This window comes from Onychomys torridus, chromosome 11, assembly GCF_903995425.1.
Source record: "Onychomys torridus chromosome 11, mOncTor1.1, whole genome shotgun sequence".
NCBI lineage: Eukaryota > Metazoa > Chordata > Mammalia > Rodentia > Cricetidae > Onychomys > Onychomys torridus.
This window is the reverse complement of record NC_050453.1, coordinates 24,761,715-24,778,154: the sequence shown is the minus strand read 5'-3', so window position 1 is coordinate 24,778,154 and position 16,440 is coordinate 24,761,715. Positions and strand designations below refer to the sequence as shown.

General features: G+C 43.7%; 1 protein-coding gene across 2 annotated transcripts in view; it reads right to left on the bottom strand.

Annotated features, from left to right (window-relative positions):
- The window catches only part of Ddr2 (discoidin domain receptor tyrosine kinase 2), a 119,957-nt gene that overhangs the window by 89,055 nt on the left and 14,462 nt on the right, over positions 1-16,440 (bottom strand). Inside the window, exon 2 of one of the 2 annotated variants that reach the window (XM_036201842.1) lies at positions 10,890-11,039. The exons of the other annotated variant lie outside the window; for it this stretch is intronic. The gene's annotated coding sequence lies outside the window, so the exon portion shown is untranslated. The remainder of the gene's footprint in view (positions 1-10,889; positions 11,040-16,440) is intronic. 2 annotated transcript variants of the gene reach the window in all.

The window sequence follows — 16,440 nt, the reverse complement described above, 5'->3', positions numbered from 1 at the left end:
AAATACAAATGGTATGGCATAACATAGTATAACATGACATAATATTTTCTTTCAAAGGTCATGTATATTCCCCTCTTCAATTCTATCACCTTGACCTCTCATATAAATCTCAGATTTGAAGACTTTTACTTTATAGTCCATACTTATCACCAGTAAATAAGTATTGGGCATGTGAGTAAATTTAAAATCTCACCAGAGATGGAAAACTCAAAATATCCTGTAGCCACTTAATCCAAATCCTAGAACATTTTAGTTCCCCAAACACTTTTTCTAAATTACATATTATTTAGATTCCACTTATTTTTAATTTATAGTAAGGACAAAACAAACTGAATTAAACTAGAATGAATTCAATTTTACCTTTCCACTATAAAATTTTTACAAAGTAAATCATTTGTATAAATGAGGCTACAGGAAGAGTTTGAACCATTTTAAGAGAGCAAACCATTTCTAGAAGCTTTAACCAGCCTCCCAGGGGCAGTGGCCATGTGTGTTGAACTAAAAGGCAGGGTGCCAGATTTGCCAAAGGACATTTCCCCCCACCCAATTGGTGAATTTTCATGAAAAAAAAATCTGAAACCTATTACACTTGGTAATACTAGAAATAATTTAGTAAACTGCTTGTGCGAGAATAAAATTTTAACAAAATAAATACTAATTTTTAATAGTTTTTAATAGTACAAACATTTCCTGATTATTATCAGCTGAGTACTTGAAATCAGTACTTCTCGTAAAATTCTGTGCCTATTTGTGTCTGTTATCCAGACTGTAATATAAGCACCCAATGGATCTACCCTACGTTTCCTTAAGGGTTTAAATTATGAAAGGTCTGTTCCCCAAATCCATTACCACTCCTGAAAACAAATGTTTCCACATGAAGTGAAAGGCCCTTATCCAATAGTGAAGTGGTTGAGGTGTGTCCTTCACCTCAAGAGAGATTTGTTCGAGTCTCGACTCTGCCTGCAAATAGGACCTTATTTGGAAATGAGGTCTTCGTAGATGTTCTGAAGATTCACCTTCTGAAATAGATACCATCCAATGGATCTTTATGAAAGAAAACAGGTAAACACAGGAAGGAGGCGAGGTGGCCACACAGGCAAGACTGGATGGGTGCAGGAGCCCTGAGAAGCCTGAGGGTGATGGTGTGCTACCTCCCTGGATCCTCCAGAACAATCTTGGCTCTGCTCACATCTTGGTTTTGCATCTTCTCCAGGACTGTGAGGATGTAAGTTTCTGGGGTTTTTTGTTTGTTTGTTTGTTTGTTTGTTTGGTTGGTTGGTTGGTTGGTTGGTTGGTTTTTTTTGTTTTGTTTTGTTTTGTTTTGGGGTTTTTTTGTTTTTGTTTTTTGGTTTTTTGAGACAGGCTTTCTCTGTGTGGTTTTGCACCTCTCCTGAAACTCCCTCTGTAGTCTAGGCTGGCCTCGAACTCACAGAGATCCGCCTGCCTCTGCCTCCCGAGTGCTGGGATTAAAGGCATGTGCCACCACCGTACAGCAAGTTTCTGTTTCTTTAAACTTTCAGTTTCTGGTAACTCATCATGGAATCCTTGGACAGCTAATAGAAACAAACTAATCCATTGTTTTGTTTTGTTTTTTCTTCAGAAATATTTTCTCAGAGGGCTCAGGCTAAGGTTTCATGTGTCTGACATTCATGGGCTAAACTTAGGATTTTAAAAGTCAAAGGCTAAGCTTGAATCTCCTTGCTACTGAACCTTCATCTCAAGGAGCTTATCCATAAAACTTTACCTACAAACAGGCTTTTGGCCATAGAGGATTAGCTGCCAATTGATTTACTAGATATTGAATTACGATAGTGTTTATCTTGATTTCTGAATTTTTACTTTTGGTATCTTTAAGTCTGTACTCAAGGCACATCACTCACCCACTATCTTGTCCCCAGCTGCATCTCTGTGGCCCTAAGAGTTTTCCACTGTAGCTGGTAGTTCTCGTTCTGTCCACACCGAATTATGCCCTTTGTCAAACCTCCCTCCCATGTTCTTGTCCTCTGAATGGTAATGCTTGGTCTCTGGTGAATAGCAACCGACTGCATCTACAAATTTTAATAACAAAGCCGGTATTTCTGGTAGAGAATTGAGGAAAGTGCCAATCAAGGCTCCTTCTAACCAGATGCCTACAGGCCCTCGCTAGACACTTCCCTTGAGGATGGGAGTAGTACCATCGTTGGTATGGGCATCCTTTGACATTTTCCTGCTACACCCATGCAACTGAAGCGTATGTACACAAAGCTATAATCTATGGAACTTCAGGGATATACTAGGAACTGTAAGGTTAAGGCAAGCAGCCATCTCTGCAGCATTAGAAGAGACAGCAGGAAGGGAATGTTACTTCACATTATATCATTTTTAAGTGGTGGGCTAAGGTTAATGTAACAGTCATTTAAGGTATTTTTAAACATTCCCCCAAAAAACATTTTTAAAAAACTAAAGGAAATAAAATGCTTCTTAAGTACCAGCTCTCCAGCTGCAATCACGTGTGCTAGGTGATAAATCCATTCTACTTAAGGCAAGAATATTTTTAACAGCATTGAGGATTAACCCAGGGTGCCATACAAGATAGACAAATACTCTACCATTGAGCTATATCTCTGGTCTTACTTTTACTTTTTATTGTGAGGAAGGATTTCACTAGCTTGTCCAGGCTGGTCTTGAACTCACTCTGTAGCCCACTCGGGCCTTAAACTTGTTATCCTCGTCCTCGGCCTCCGGAGTAGAAATGTCTGGGCTTCCAAATATGTATCACCAGAAAGGAAGATTCTTATCTGCTAAGTCTCCTCCTCCACACACTCACACACATACTTCTAAACAGTTGGAAGAACTAGCCTCACAGTAGTTAAGGATTTATACTAGCAAATCAGAGCAACGACCCATCACCCACTCTGCTATGGTGCTGAACCCTCTCTGTAGTCTACACGACCCCTGTTCCCATCAAAGCTGTTCATCCTTTGTTTGCTCACTCATATTACAAATACTTAAGGAATGCCCACCATGTGTTTTGCATCCTACTTGGTCCCAGAAAGACGAACAAGAAAAGATTTCTATACTTAAGCAATTTGAAGTCTTCTGTGCCATTAATAAGACAGAAGATTTAGAGATGTTGCATCTCTGTCCTAAAGACCATTTAATTAGGTCCTGCCACCCCATGGTGTTGAATTCTTATTCAAATTATAGTGTCTGTTATATTCTTGGCATGTGCTATGGTTTTAATGAAAAAACGGGGTATGTGAGTGCCCAAAATTTCATACATGACCACTGTTAATTGAAACCACTGGAAACAGATCAAGAAGGAAATGGAACATAACTCAGGAAGTGTGGCATTTAAAAGGTGGAAGGGAAAGGCCACTTCAGACACCGTCATAGCCTCTGAGGAGGCATGGATGAGGAAGGGGCAGAGGTGGAAACAAGGCTCACAAAGCTCTAGAACTGCTGGGAATCTTAGTGAGCATTCTCAGACTCCCTGTTTCATGGGTACACTGTGTGTGATCAGAGAAGGAACAGACCTGCCAGGACCACACAGCTGAGCCAACCTGGTCATGTTGAAATTAGTACTGGACCACTTTACAGTGCTTAACACATGCCCTGGGAACGTGCTGTCCCCCAAAACAAACACGTTCCAATATGGGAAGCTGGGGGCACTGTCGAAAAAGCGAATCTGAAAGAGCTTTGGAGAAAATACATGGAGGGAAGTAAGAGGGTTGACACTGGAAGTATCAGCTGGGATTCAATTCTGAAAGACTGTGGAAAGTCCCAAGGAATGTGGACCTTGTTTTCCATGAAACTCACAGAGCACTCCACAGTTTCGAGCAGAGTCCAAATAAAAACCCTGCATTTTGTTGTTATTTAGCTAGGATTGGGTTGATTTTTTTTTTTTTTTAAAGAATTTAACTTTGAGGAAGATGTTTCAGAAGCATTCAAAAGAAAAAGACCTCGGAATACAAAGAAAGAAGAAAATTCCCTAGGATTTTGTGTATCCTCTCTTGACAGAAAAAGGACATTTTCATCACATCTTCCAGTCTTCAAAAATTATATAAGGTTATGTACTCCTTTTACTTCCTTTTCTCACATAAAAGTAATTTATGCACATTTATGACAGTTAAATCATATAAAGAACTAAAGATGTATCCCTAATCTTCATGACACTTAACTGTGATGGCTAATGTTTTGTTTTGTTTGTTTGTTTTTTCGTTTTTCCAGACAGGGTTTCTCTGTGTAGTTTTGGTGCCTGTCCTGGAACTCACTCTGTAGATCAGGCTGGCCTCGAACTCACAGAGATCTGCCTGGCTCTGCCTCCTGAGTGCTGGGATTAAAGGCATGCACCACCACCTTTTGGCTTGGTGGCTAATCTTGATACACCTTGGAAGAAGGAAACTCTGCTGAGAAATTGTCTCCATCACATGCCTAAGGGCATGTCTGGGGGGCATTTTCTTGATGGCTAATAGTTGCTGGAGAGCGCAGCACACTGTGAGTGGTGCCCCACCAGAGCAGGTGGTCCTATGAGGTCTAAAAGAGGGGGCTGAACATGAGCCCCTGAACAAAACAGTAAGCACTGTTCCTCCATGGCTTCTGCTTTAGTGCCTGCCTCCAGGCTCCTGGCTTGAGCTCCTGCCCTGGCTTCCCTCAGGGATGGACTCTAACTTGTAGGCTTGAAAAAATCCTTCTCCTCCCCACAAGTTTCTTTTGGTCATAGTATTTTATTATAACTGTAGGAAGCAAAGCAGAAGACTAACATTTGGAGAAATCTATGCATTGGTTCTGTACTTTTTATACAACTTTGTAGTTTTTATTTTTATGTCATATAAAACTACAAAAATCATTGAAGATCTCTCTCTCTCTTCTCTCTCTCTCTCTCTCTCTCTCTCACACACACACACACACACACACACACACACACACACACACACACAACTGTGACCTTGCCAGGCGGTGATGGCACACGCCTTTAATCCCAGCACTCAGGAGGCAGAGCCAGGCAGATCTCTGTGAGTTCGAGGTCAGCCTGGGCTACCAAGTGAGTTCCAGGAAAAGGCACAAAGCTACACTGAGAAACCCTGTCTCAAAAAACAAAAAAACAAAAGCAAAAACAAAACAAAATAACAACAACAAAAAAAAAACCTGTGACCTCACAATTAGCAATTGACCTTATTCCTTTTTATACACACAAAAAGTTGTAATAAGTGTCTTTATACATAAAGCTTGTTCCTGTTAGAGTGTTTCCTTAATGCATTCATAAAACTAAAATTCTTTAATCAAACAGTATGAATACTTTTTAAGGTCATTCATACATCTTGTCCGGTTAATTTCTACTTTTTAATTGCTTAATACGTTAAAAATATACAATTCTAGGATTGGAAAGAATTAGAGATTTTATTGAATGAAAGTAGATTCTCCTATTTTAATAGTCTTTTATTAATTAATAAATATTCCCTATGTAAAGAAAAGAAAAATCTCCATGAAATTAGTTCATAGTGGGGTAGGGCAGCCGAATTAGCTTTGTCGCTCACTCCTTGGCTGCTCTTTGCACCCCATGTTCTTCGGTCTTCCCAGCAATACTACAGCCCCTTTCTTTTCTCAGAGGCCATCCCAGTCTCTTGGATTTATGGAGGGGAATTCCACTGCGAATTTCCTAGCACAGGGCCTAAGTGTTCATCCTGAGGTTTCTGTGTCCTTCCTTGCCCAGGGCTTTGAAAAGTACAATTTTGCAACACGAAAGAATAATGGTGCTTTCCTGGTCCTAACGGACTATGGTTTTCCACACTATCTTCCCTTGGGTGCTATCCCTGTCTCTTGTTCTGTTGCGACAGGAGGCTGACCTTTGCCCACCCCAGAGCTGATACATCTGTAGTTAACCACCCTCCGATGTAGTTAAAGCCCCTTCCTCTCAATTCTGCTTGGCATTGTTCAGCTGCAAGCCCCTTTGCTCTCTCCCTGGGCACCATCCAGGCACCCGCAGCTCCCAGCTGCCATGCCTTCCAGTCTTTCTTACACATTGCAGTGAAATCCAGTTTTCCTACAGCAAACTTTCTAACATCTCCCAGTGTCACTCAAACAACTACACCTATCCTTTGTCACCTACATGGGAACAAAGGTCTAATATTATGCAGTGGTTTCATAACACCAAAAATCACACGCTTTTAGCTAAGTAAACAACAGCAGGAAATGCTGTGGCATCTGTAGGATGGGGTCTTCCAGCAATAAGGAGTATTAAATTCCTTAAGGAATTCCCTGAGGGCTCCCTGGAAGAAATTAGGTAGTTTTCTATGCAAGGAGTCTTAATTCCTCCCTACAATCTCTCAGAATTGTCGAGATATGAGTCAGAATCTAGAACTGAGGAGGAAAGAGGGCTCTCCACTCGTGCCTAATCCACCTTCCCAAAACATCATTTGTGTGGTGAGCTGCACAGACTGAAATAAAAAAGGAATTTAAAGTCCCAGGGTTATAGCAGATTCCCACAGAATCCCACACTCCAGGTAACTCTGCCTCCTTCTATGCCTACCTCCTTTGAAATTTTGTTCTAGAAGAAAAGCCAGGCTAGGACACTCAAGACTTGCAGATCAGAGCAGAGTGCCCACATCCTCAAAGGACTTGGGCAGGGGTGGGGGTGGGGCTCTCCCTCCTCCTCCCACAACCTCCGGACTCTGCTGTGTTTGTGGAACAGATGCCTGGTTCAAGCTGCTCCGAAGCTGCTTGACTGCCTTCTGTCATGGTGAACAGTCTCATACACTTGGCATACACAAGCAGCTATTCTAAGAACTGTGGGTGCCATCATCTCACAGTTCGAAAAACCCCAAAGAAGACACAGGTGGTGGGATTTTCCTGGGAAGTTCAAAGAAGGAAACATCTGAATCTGCCTGCCCTGAGGCCAGACCAGAAGTGGTGGTAGTGGTGGTGTTGGGGGGGGGGGGGGAGCTAACTGCCTTCCCAATAGAAAACACAGGTGACAACCAGCCCATATAAGGATTGTTTTTTCCTTTTAATTAGTGTGTGGAGGGGCAGTGTGTGTGTGTGTGTGTGTGTGTGTGTGTGTGTGTGTGTGTGTGTGTGTGTGTGTGTGTGCTGGCATACACATGCCTCTGGCACATATGTGGAAATCAAAGGGCAACTTTTGGGAGTCAGTTTCTCCTTCCACTGGGGTTTCTGAGGATCAAACTGAGGTCATCAAATGTATGTGGCAAATGCTTTCCTCCACTGAGCCCAAGCATACTTCTCAGAGTTTCTTCTTGGCTCATTCCCTGCCATCTCTCTGAAGGAAGGAACCAGGAACCCTATGCCCCATAAAGCAAGAACTTAGAGTAGGTGCAGACTGGAAATCTTAGAAAACACTAGCTCAAAGTACGCTGTGCATATATAGTGTTAGGCCCTGAGTATAATATTTCCCCTGAAAGTTTATTTATATGACATCTCAAACCTCATTCAGAACTACCTGCACTCAGCAAGTCAGACATCAGGAATGAACAGTTCTGGGAGTAAAGTCATCCCCCACTCAGAGCAAGGACGGTACAAATGCTTAGTCCCCAAGATGGCATCCAGATGTCCTCTCCCAGCCAGCAGTCAGGGTTCTGCCCCCCCTGGCAGCCTTACCCATCACTCTCCCCCACCCTCTGCTCCAAGGAGACTGCTATTTCCTCTCTCCTCTCCACCTCACGTGCCCAGCCAGGATCTCTGGATCCTTGTGGCCCAAGTCAGCTCCAACAATAACAACTGACCATACTCTCCCTTCTGCATACTGAACTCCATCCTGGCACCAAGGTTTGGCTCAAGTTCCAGGCCTTTCAAATACAGGGCATTTCTTCTACAATATTCCAGAAAAGGGTGCCATCGTCACCCTCTTTCCATTTCTACCACTAGCCTCTCTCTCTCCTCCTCTTCTCCTCTCCTCCTCCTCCTCCTCCTCCTCCTCTTTCTTCTCTCTCTCTCTTCTCCTCTCCTCCTCCTTCTTCTCTCCTCTCTCTCTTCTCCTCTCCTCTCTCCTCCTCCTCCTTCTTCTCTCTCTTCTCTTCTCTTCTCTTCTCTTCTCTGTCTCTCTGTCTCTCTCTCTGAATCTCTCTCTTCTCCTCTCCTCCTCCTTCTTCTCTCTGTCTCTCTTCTCCTCTCCTCTCCTCTCTTCTCTTCTCCTCTCCTCTCCTCTCTTCTCTTCTCTCTCTCTTCTCTTCTCTCTCTCCTCCTCCCCTCCTCCTCCTCCTTCTCTCTCTCTCTCCTTCATCTCCTTTTTGCCCATGAATAGCTTAGCTTGAATTATCTCTTATTTACATACATAGTTCAATGTCTTTCCTTCCAACACTCAATAAACATTGTTCCCATTTTACCAAGTAAGAACAGCATCCCAAATTCTTGAATCTCAGCAACAATAGAGCTTCTTGACCCCCAGACCACCAGTTCTTTGCTTCTGTTGCTGACATCCATCGTGAGCTGACGCTCTTTAGAGTATTGCTGGAGTTCTGTGTATCCAGAAATGTCTAAATCAACCTGGGAGTGTTCTGCCTCCATTTCCCCCTAACAGATTTGCTTCTCTCCACTTCTAGTGGGTCCCCTCACTCTCTGGGGGCCCACTTATGAGAGCTGTGGATCCTCTAATTAATTACTTCTCCCAATCCCAACTTTTTCAAAAATGATCCTGACACAGATCTTCATCTGCATCATCACAGTGTTCGCTTATCTCAGCCACAACTTACTAAGTAGCCAGCAGATGGCCCCCAGGTTTGTTTCTATTCAACCTTCAGTCATTCCCACTTCCTACACCCCACGCAGTACTGTCTTCATGCCCTAGAGCAGCACATGTGCTCCAAGATACATGGGACCACTGTCTCCCATCACAGACGAATCGAAAACAGGCCATACCTGTGATGGGAAAGAGCTTCTAAGTCATGAAGGAAAAATCAAACTGCAGGTGAAAATTCAAGGAGAAATTCTCGTTGGCAAGCTCTCAACCAGAGATGATGCAATGGTCTCAGTCTGCTTAGAGCTTAGCAAGGACCAGTTTCCTGTTTCCTTATTACTAAGATGACCACATACATATTCAGCATCCATACTGAAATGTGCAGGAAAAAGAGCTGTCGACGGGTCATCCCGAGCCCACGGCTTTTTGACAGCCTTGCATAGTAGGCTCTGACAGAGGAAGTTAACTATAGCCCTGAGCTCTGCTTGCTTGTATTTTAGTCAAAGCACAGGTCTCATAGCACAGAGCATGGTCCCTAGTGGACAAGAGAGGTCCCAAGGAGACACTGTCAATTGCTACAGAACCTGGGAGTTTGAGGTGTATGTATAATGAAGGTATAATTGGCCAACTTGTCTTACCTCTCCTCTCTCTCTTTCCCCCTTACTCTCTTCCTCTGTCTGCTCACTTTCTTCCTCTGTCTTCCACCTTCTACTCGGTCCTTTCTCCTGACTCTAATTTCCCCACCGTCTCTCTCCACTATCCGCCCCACCTCATAGCTCTCCTGTTATTTCTGGCAGCTTGAAAGAACTTGGCTTGGTGACAAAAAGGACCTGTACCTGAAGGAACCAACATACTTCAGAGAGCTCCCAGGTACCACACTATGAAAGTGGTGAGGGCGGGGGGGGCGGGGGGGCGTGACAAACCAAGCCTCATGTCACAGGGCTGTATTTAGCATATGACTTCCATTTTGAAATAATGGCTTCTGGAAATAGTTATTTCAGATGGGTGGTAGAGGAAGGATGACCACAATGATAGCCTCTGAAAGGTAGAGAAGAATGAGTCATAGATGAATAATGCTTGAAAATCTAATGGAACAGAGAAAACCTGCAATAACTTCTGATTGGTGGCTGAGCACAGCTATGAATTATTCATTCTGAACCATTACTGTGGAGGCTCTGGTTAAGAGTTTGTCGAAGGAAGAAAAGAAAGCAGAGCAGGAGGGGAGACTGATAAGGCAATATGTGGAAAGAATTCATTTCACTATGCCTTAGCACCACAAGGAGGTAAGGAATAGTGAGGAGTTTCCCTGATCAGAAACAGAAAGTGGTACATAGTCCAGAATCCCTGTGACAGAAAAAAAAAATCTCCTGAGAGGAAAAAACACAGAATTTTCCCGCACCCAGGAATAATTTACCTCACAGTCCCACATGAAAGGCTCAGTCATTCACCTGCTCAACAGTATTGCAGAAATGGTATTGTATACAGGCAAGGCCAAGGTCAGTCAGGGGTCCTCACTAGACAGCCTCCAGGTGCCGGGTGGGATCCAGGCTTGAAGGAGACAGTGTGTCTTGGATCAGGGAGCTCCAGGATAGGAAGGGCCCAGAACCAGGACAGTCAAGGCAGTGAGGCTTCACGATGTAGCCTCCACGGGTCTGGCCCTTTGCAAGGTCCTAAAGATATAGCTGCGGCCATGAAAGAGACGCGATTCTGATGTCAGTGAGCTCTAGGATAGAAAGATCTCAGAATCATGAAGCTGCCACGGTGCTGGGTTCACTGGTGACATCTGACCTGCCCAAAGAGTAAGGTGGGAAGACGCAGAGACCAGAAGCTAGCTCCGCCAGACCTCCTTGACATAGGAGGAGCTCCTGGTAAAGTCTCTACAGTGTAGCATGCTTCTCTTTTTGCCTCGAGTCCTGGCATAGTGTACGAATCTTCCCTCTGAAACTGTACTACAGAATATGGCTCAAGAGCCCAGTTTTGGTGGGTCTAAGTATTGTTTTCCTGTAAGCCATTCAAATTACTGTTGAAAGAAAGCCACTTATGAAAAATGATGAGATTGTAATATGAGAAAACACACCCAGGAATCCAACATTCCCATGAGTACCAGGATGGGCTAGTCCAGCATTAACCAAGAGAGATGGCGTTTCAGCGTGAGTCACACCCTGACCACCACGACTTCCAATGTTGTGTGGCAGCAGAGCTACAGTGACTGACTACTTACGTCAATGGGTGCAGAACATTCTCTATGGGACAGAATCCTCCAAGACAGAAGGCCTCTGCTCCTCTTCAATTATTTCAGCTTTAAAGGAATTTAAACAGCAAGCCTCAGAATTTTCTAGAACATCGAATGTCGGGCCACTTGTAGATTTCCCTTCATGGAAAGGGGGGGAAGGAAAAGCGATGTTTTATTACAAAGTTTTGTTTCATTCACATTTTGTCCCTCCGTAACACCCCCATTCACAGTACACAACCAAGCTTCCAAGCATCTGAGGTTCTCTGACGGGACTGGACACAACCCAGAGAATCTCAAGGGAGTTTCATTACTATCTCCTGATATTGACTGATTTATAAATTGAAACAGAGCATTTTAAATTTATGATATATTCCTTGGTGACAATTGTATTAACATAATTATTAATTGCTGTGAAAAATAAAACTTTCCCAGAAAATTTTGTGAGAAGAACAGCATCATTTTGCATTTTTTGAAATCTCAAACATCTGGCTTCACCAAAAACAGCTGGATTATCATATCTGCTTCTGGATTCAATTTGTTGCAGCATCACATGTCAGTCAACCTCTGGGAAGCTCCTCCGTGTCCTCACAGGAGAAAGAAAGGAAGAGACAGCAAAAGACATCTTGGCACTATCGTGAAAATAACCATCACGTGGATCTTCCAACTGAGCCTCAAGGACTCAAGGGGATCCCATACGGCATCCCATGTGATTAAAAAAAAAAAAACAACAAAACTCACATGTACCTCAGACTATCACCCTCTGACTTAGATGAAACTGCCTATCTCTTCTGATAATCAGTTGTCTAGGAATACTCCACATGTATGTAGATTTCCTTTATATACATATGTATGTTTGCTATGAATGGATAGACTTAAGTTTATAAGGTCAAGTAGCTACAAACTGTTCATGTCACTTGGCTCCTCTGTTTTACAAGTTGGGGCAAGTTCTAAATCAGCCTCCTTTGTAGTTGCCTCTCCACTGATCCTCTGTGTCCCACTGAATGAGTATGTGTGTGTGTGTGTGTGTGCGTGTGCGTGTGCGTGTGCGTGTGCGTGTGCGTGTGCGTGTGTGTGTGTGTGTGTGTGTGTGTGTGTATGGACCCTATCTGGTGCCTATGGTTTGGGTGGGTTACCAAATGACTACGTAAGTGTCATTTCCTGATAGGCACAGAGTGGCCACACCAAGTAAGAACAAATGCCGTGAGGCTAAAGACAGTTTTCCTGCATCTTCTGGTTTCCTAACAAAGCACACAGCTGAAATCTTCCAACTCTAAGAAACAGCTGAACTTTGCCTTAGATCCCTGTCACTCCACAGCAGGACATATTACTAGGGAAGAATGTCTTAGAATCCGGGGCTAAATGAACAGGGCTGTTTAGAGACAGCAGCCTCTCTTAAGACATACTCTCCCAGCAGCATTATGTTGACATGAGGGGAGAGCAAGGTTCTACTTCTGAAAGCTCTTTCCCTGGAGCACCGAGATGGCAAATGGGTAACCCTGTTGGCTCACAACTTCCCTGAAATAGAAGCCAAGGAAGAACCCAACTCCTACAGTTAACTGGCTATTCACTGAATCTCTCAGATGTTAAACTCTGCTCACATCAGCAGAGGCAGATATGGAGATACAGTGAAATAGCACCATTCTGTCTCAGTTAGTTCTGTTGCTGCAATCAAACACCATGACCAAAAAGCAAGTTGGGAGGAAAGGGTTTGCTTGGCTTACACTTCCAGATCATAGTCCATCATTGGAGGAAGTCAGAACAGGAACTGAAGCAGGGCTAGACCTGGAGGCAGGAGCTGATTCAGAGGCCATGGAGGGTGCTGCTTACTGGCTTGCTTCCTATGACTTGCTCAGTCTGCTTTCTTATAGAACCCAGGACTATCAGCCCAGGGATGGCACCATCCACTCAACAGCTGGACCCTCCCCCATTGACTACTAATACAGCTGGATCTCATGGAGGCGTGTTCTTAACTGAGACTCCTTCCTCTCTGATGACTAGCTTGTGTCAAGTTGCCATAAAATCCAGGCAGTACGGGCTCCACAAAGTAGTCCTGTGACCTCTACACATGTATCACACCAAAAAGGCATGGCACATGAGCATCCTTACACACACACACACACACAATAATAATAATAATAATAATAATAATAATAATAATAATAATAATAAAATAATTAAACCATTATAAAACTAGCAACGGGGCTAGGGGGAAGAAGTCTGAGCTCCTTGCCTGCATGAGATTAGAAACACATCCAATACATCCTTATTTATTTATTTTTTCTTTTGAAGCTGGGAAAACCAAAGAAGGCTTTGTTCATAAAGAAAGACTGAACATAAAGAATTGTTTCCTAAGGAGAGATAAAGATAGATATTGCCTGTAGAGAGGCAGAAAATTGAACCCAGCATTCAAGGGAGTATGGTGCTATCCATGCATGTATTAATCAGCCACCTGAGGCAGGAACAGACATTTGAAGTGGGTGAGAAGACCTATGAAGGAAAAAACTGAAGGCAGTCTTGCCCTGGGTAAGCAGGGGGAGAATACCCATGTGTCCTCTGACCCCTCGCAATGTCCTTATTTTTGCAGATGACCCCAAACCCAGAAGGCTAATTCATCCAACATCTTGGCACAGCTAAGAGAGTGAGTGACTGGGAATCGGAATTGCCTTTGCATCTAGGATTCTGTGAGAGAGGCCTGAGAGCAAGCTGCAGACTCTCTATGCCCTAAGAGTCAGCAGTGTTGAGCCCGATCATGTCATCAGCTCAGGGGCTCAGACCACATTTTATTCATCATCTTGTCACTGTCCCCACTACCTCTCCTCCCTGCTCTACTACCAGTAACTACAGAGCAGAAAAATCACAGATCACTTCCCTCTTCTCCACATACATATGATCTGAGACTTCTGGGCTTGAAAGGACTTTAATAATTCATCTAATGTTAGAGAAAAAATACCTAAGGAAACTGGGATTGAGAGGCTGAGAGTGACTTGCCCCTGACTGTCAGTTAGTAGATTCCAGACCCAAATCCCAGCCTCTGGTTTCTTTCCTTCACACTACAAACTCCTAGTGTAAGAGGGTGCCTTAGTTAGGGTTTCTGTTGCTATGAAGAGACACCATGACAACAGCAGCTTTTATAAAGGAAAACATTTCATTGAGTGCCTTACAGTTGTAGCGGTTCAGGCCATTACCATCATGGTGTGACACGGTGGTGTGTAGGCAGACATGATGCTGGAGACGGAGCTGAGAGTCCTACATCTTGACTTGCAAGCAACAGGAAGTAGTCTGTCTCACTGGGTACAGCTTGAGCAAAGGAAACCTCAAAGCCTGCCCCCACAGTGACACACACCTTCCTACAAGGCCACACCTACTTCAACAAAGCCATACCTCCTAATAGTGCCAATCCTTTGGGGGACCATTTTCTTTTAAACCACCACAGAGGCTTATTTCTAAGACATACTCTCCAGTGCCTAATTTCTCCAAACATGTGATGTGCATTCCTCTCCCCTCGAGGTGTTCCTTCCCCAAAAGAGCTCATGGTTTATTAAGCTTGTGAAGTGCTACAATCTACCCTCTCTATATTAAGTAATGCTCTGTGGGAGATGGGTATAAATATACTGTAAGTGTTGTGCATGTTCATGCCCATGTGCACGGAGGTGCATGTAGAGGTCAGAGGTCAGTATCACTTGCCTTCCTTAATCAGTCTCCACCTTATTTTCGATATAGAGTCATTGAATCTGGAACTCACTGATTTGGCTAGACTAACTGACCAGCAAGCTCCAAGGATCCTGTCTCTACCTCCCCAGTGCTGGGCTTATAGGCATCTGCCACCATGACTGGCTTTTTACATGGGTGTTGAGGATCCAAACTCAGGTCCTCACATTTACACACCAGCACTTTACAAGCTGAGCCATCTCCCCAGCCCCATGGCAACACTCTTGTTCCCATATGAAAAGAAAGAAACCTATCTAATTCTCTACAGTCGTTTCCAAATTCACTTGGCCACAGGACTATCAACCTTTACCCTACTGCTTTGTTATCTACTAACATGTCTCAAATCTCCAAAGGTTGTACTTTGGAAAACATAATATAAGTCTCTTTAGTAAGAATTCCTTTTTATATCCCAAGGAAAACATCCCCATGGAGTGGTCCTCTTGGTGGGGACCAGTAGGGAAGCCATGAGACACAAAGGAAGAGAAACAATAGTCACCATCTGTTCGAGAGCCATGTGCACTGTCAACAGCAAAGGGTAAGATGGCCACACACACTGTCATCTGGAACTCTGGTCCTAGGCTAAAGACACTCCACTCCAACCACAGGTTCTCATATACTCAACATCAGCTAACATGAGTTTCCTTCTACTTCTGTTCTCTGTTAGTGGAGACACTGTTATGCCAGGTCCTTCCACATCTGCTGTAGCTTTTCACCATCTTGACCTAAAAACTCTGGACCCCACCTGACTCCTTCTCCCCTTCAATTCCCCTTAGAAGATGCTGTCCTATTAATCTAAGACAACACTGCATTTGCTTCCAGAGAAATGAAATGTTCAAAACTCTGCAACAAGCCAGGTCTCTCGATGACGTCCTAAGTCATAACTGTGCAAGACAGCACAATCCATGTTCCCCAGCAAATTCCCCATCACCCTGGACTCATCTTCCGATACCACCCTCCTCACTTATGCAGTGTGGCTGTTGAGCTCTGCATTCTGCTCTGTTTCTGCCTCTCAGATTTCTTCTGGTTCTTACCTTCCACCTCCACTACAAGTCCAGATGTGGGGCAAGCACCCCACCCACTCCTACTCTCGAAGATACTCAGTCCTACTTGGCACATCTTGCTCTTTTACTGATGCTTGCATTTCCTGACTCATAGTAAGCTTGGGAAGGAAAAACATCAGGCATTGTTAAGTGTACCAGAAAGTAACCAGAAATTTTATCTGGTTGGATAAAAGAGTTCATATTCATTTCGTGACTATGAGCTAAGCAGACAAGTTGAAGCCCACAAAACTTCAAGTCAAAAACTAGGAAAACTAACCTCTTTGGAGGACTCAGAGGCATTTAGGATAGATCTTCCTAGTTAAATTGACCTTAGAATTTGAAAATAGTGAGAAAACATATTCCACCTCATCTTAGCGGACCCGGGGAATGTCACTAATTTTTATAAAGACAGAGCTGAGCTTTCTGCCACTCTCCTGCCAGCTGTGGGATGGTCTGTATGTCAAATGTGTTGCTCTGATTGATTAAAATAAATAAAGTGCTAATTGGCCAGTAGCCAGGCAGGAAGGATAGGGTAGGCAGGACAAGGAGGAGAAGAATCGTGGGAAGTAGAAGGCTGGGTGGAGAGACATTGCCAGCCACCACCATGACAAGAAAGATGTCAGGTAATGGTAAACCATGAGCCACATGGCAACTTATAGACTAACAGAAATGGGTTAATCTAAGATATAAGAACTAGATAACAAGAAGCCTGTCATGGCCATACAGTTTGTAAACAATATAAGTCTCTGTGTGCTTACTTGGTGGGGTCTTAGCGACAGTGGGACTGGCTG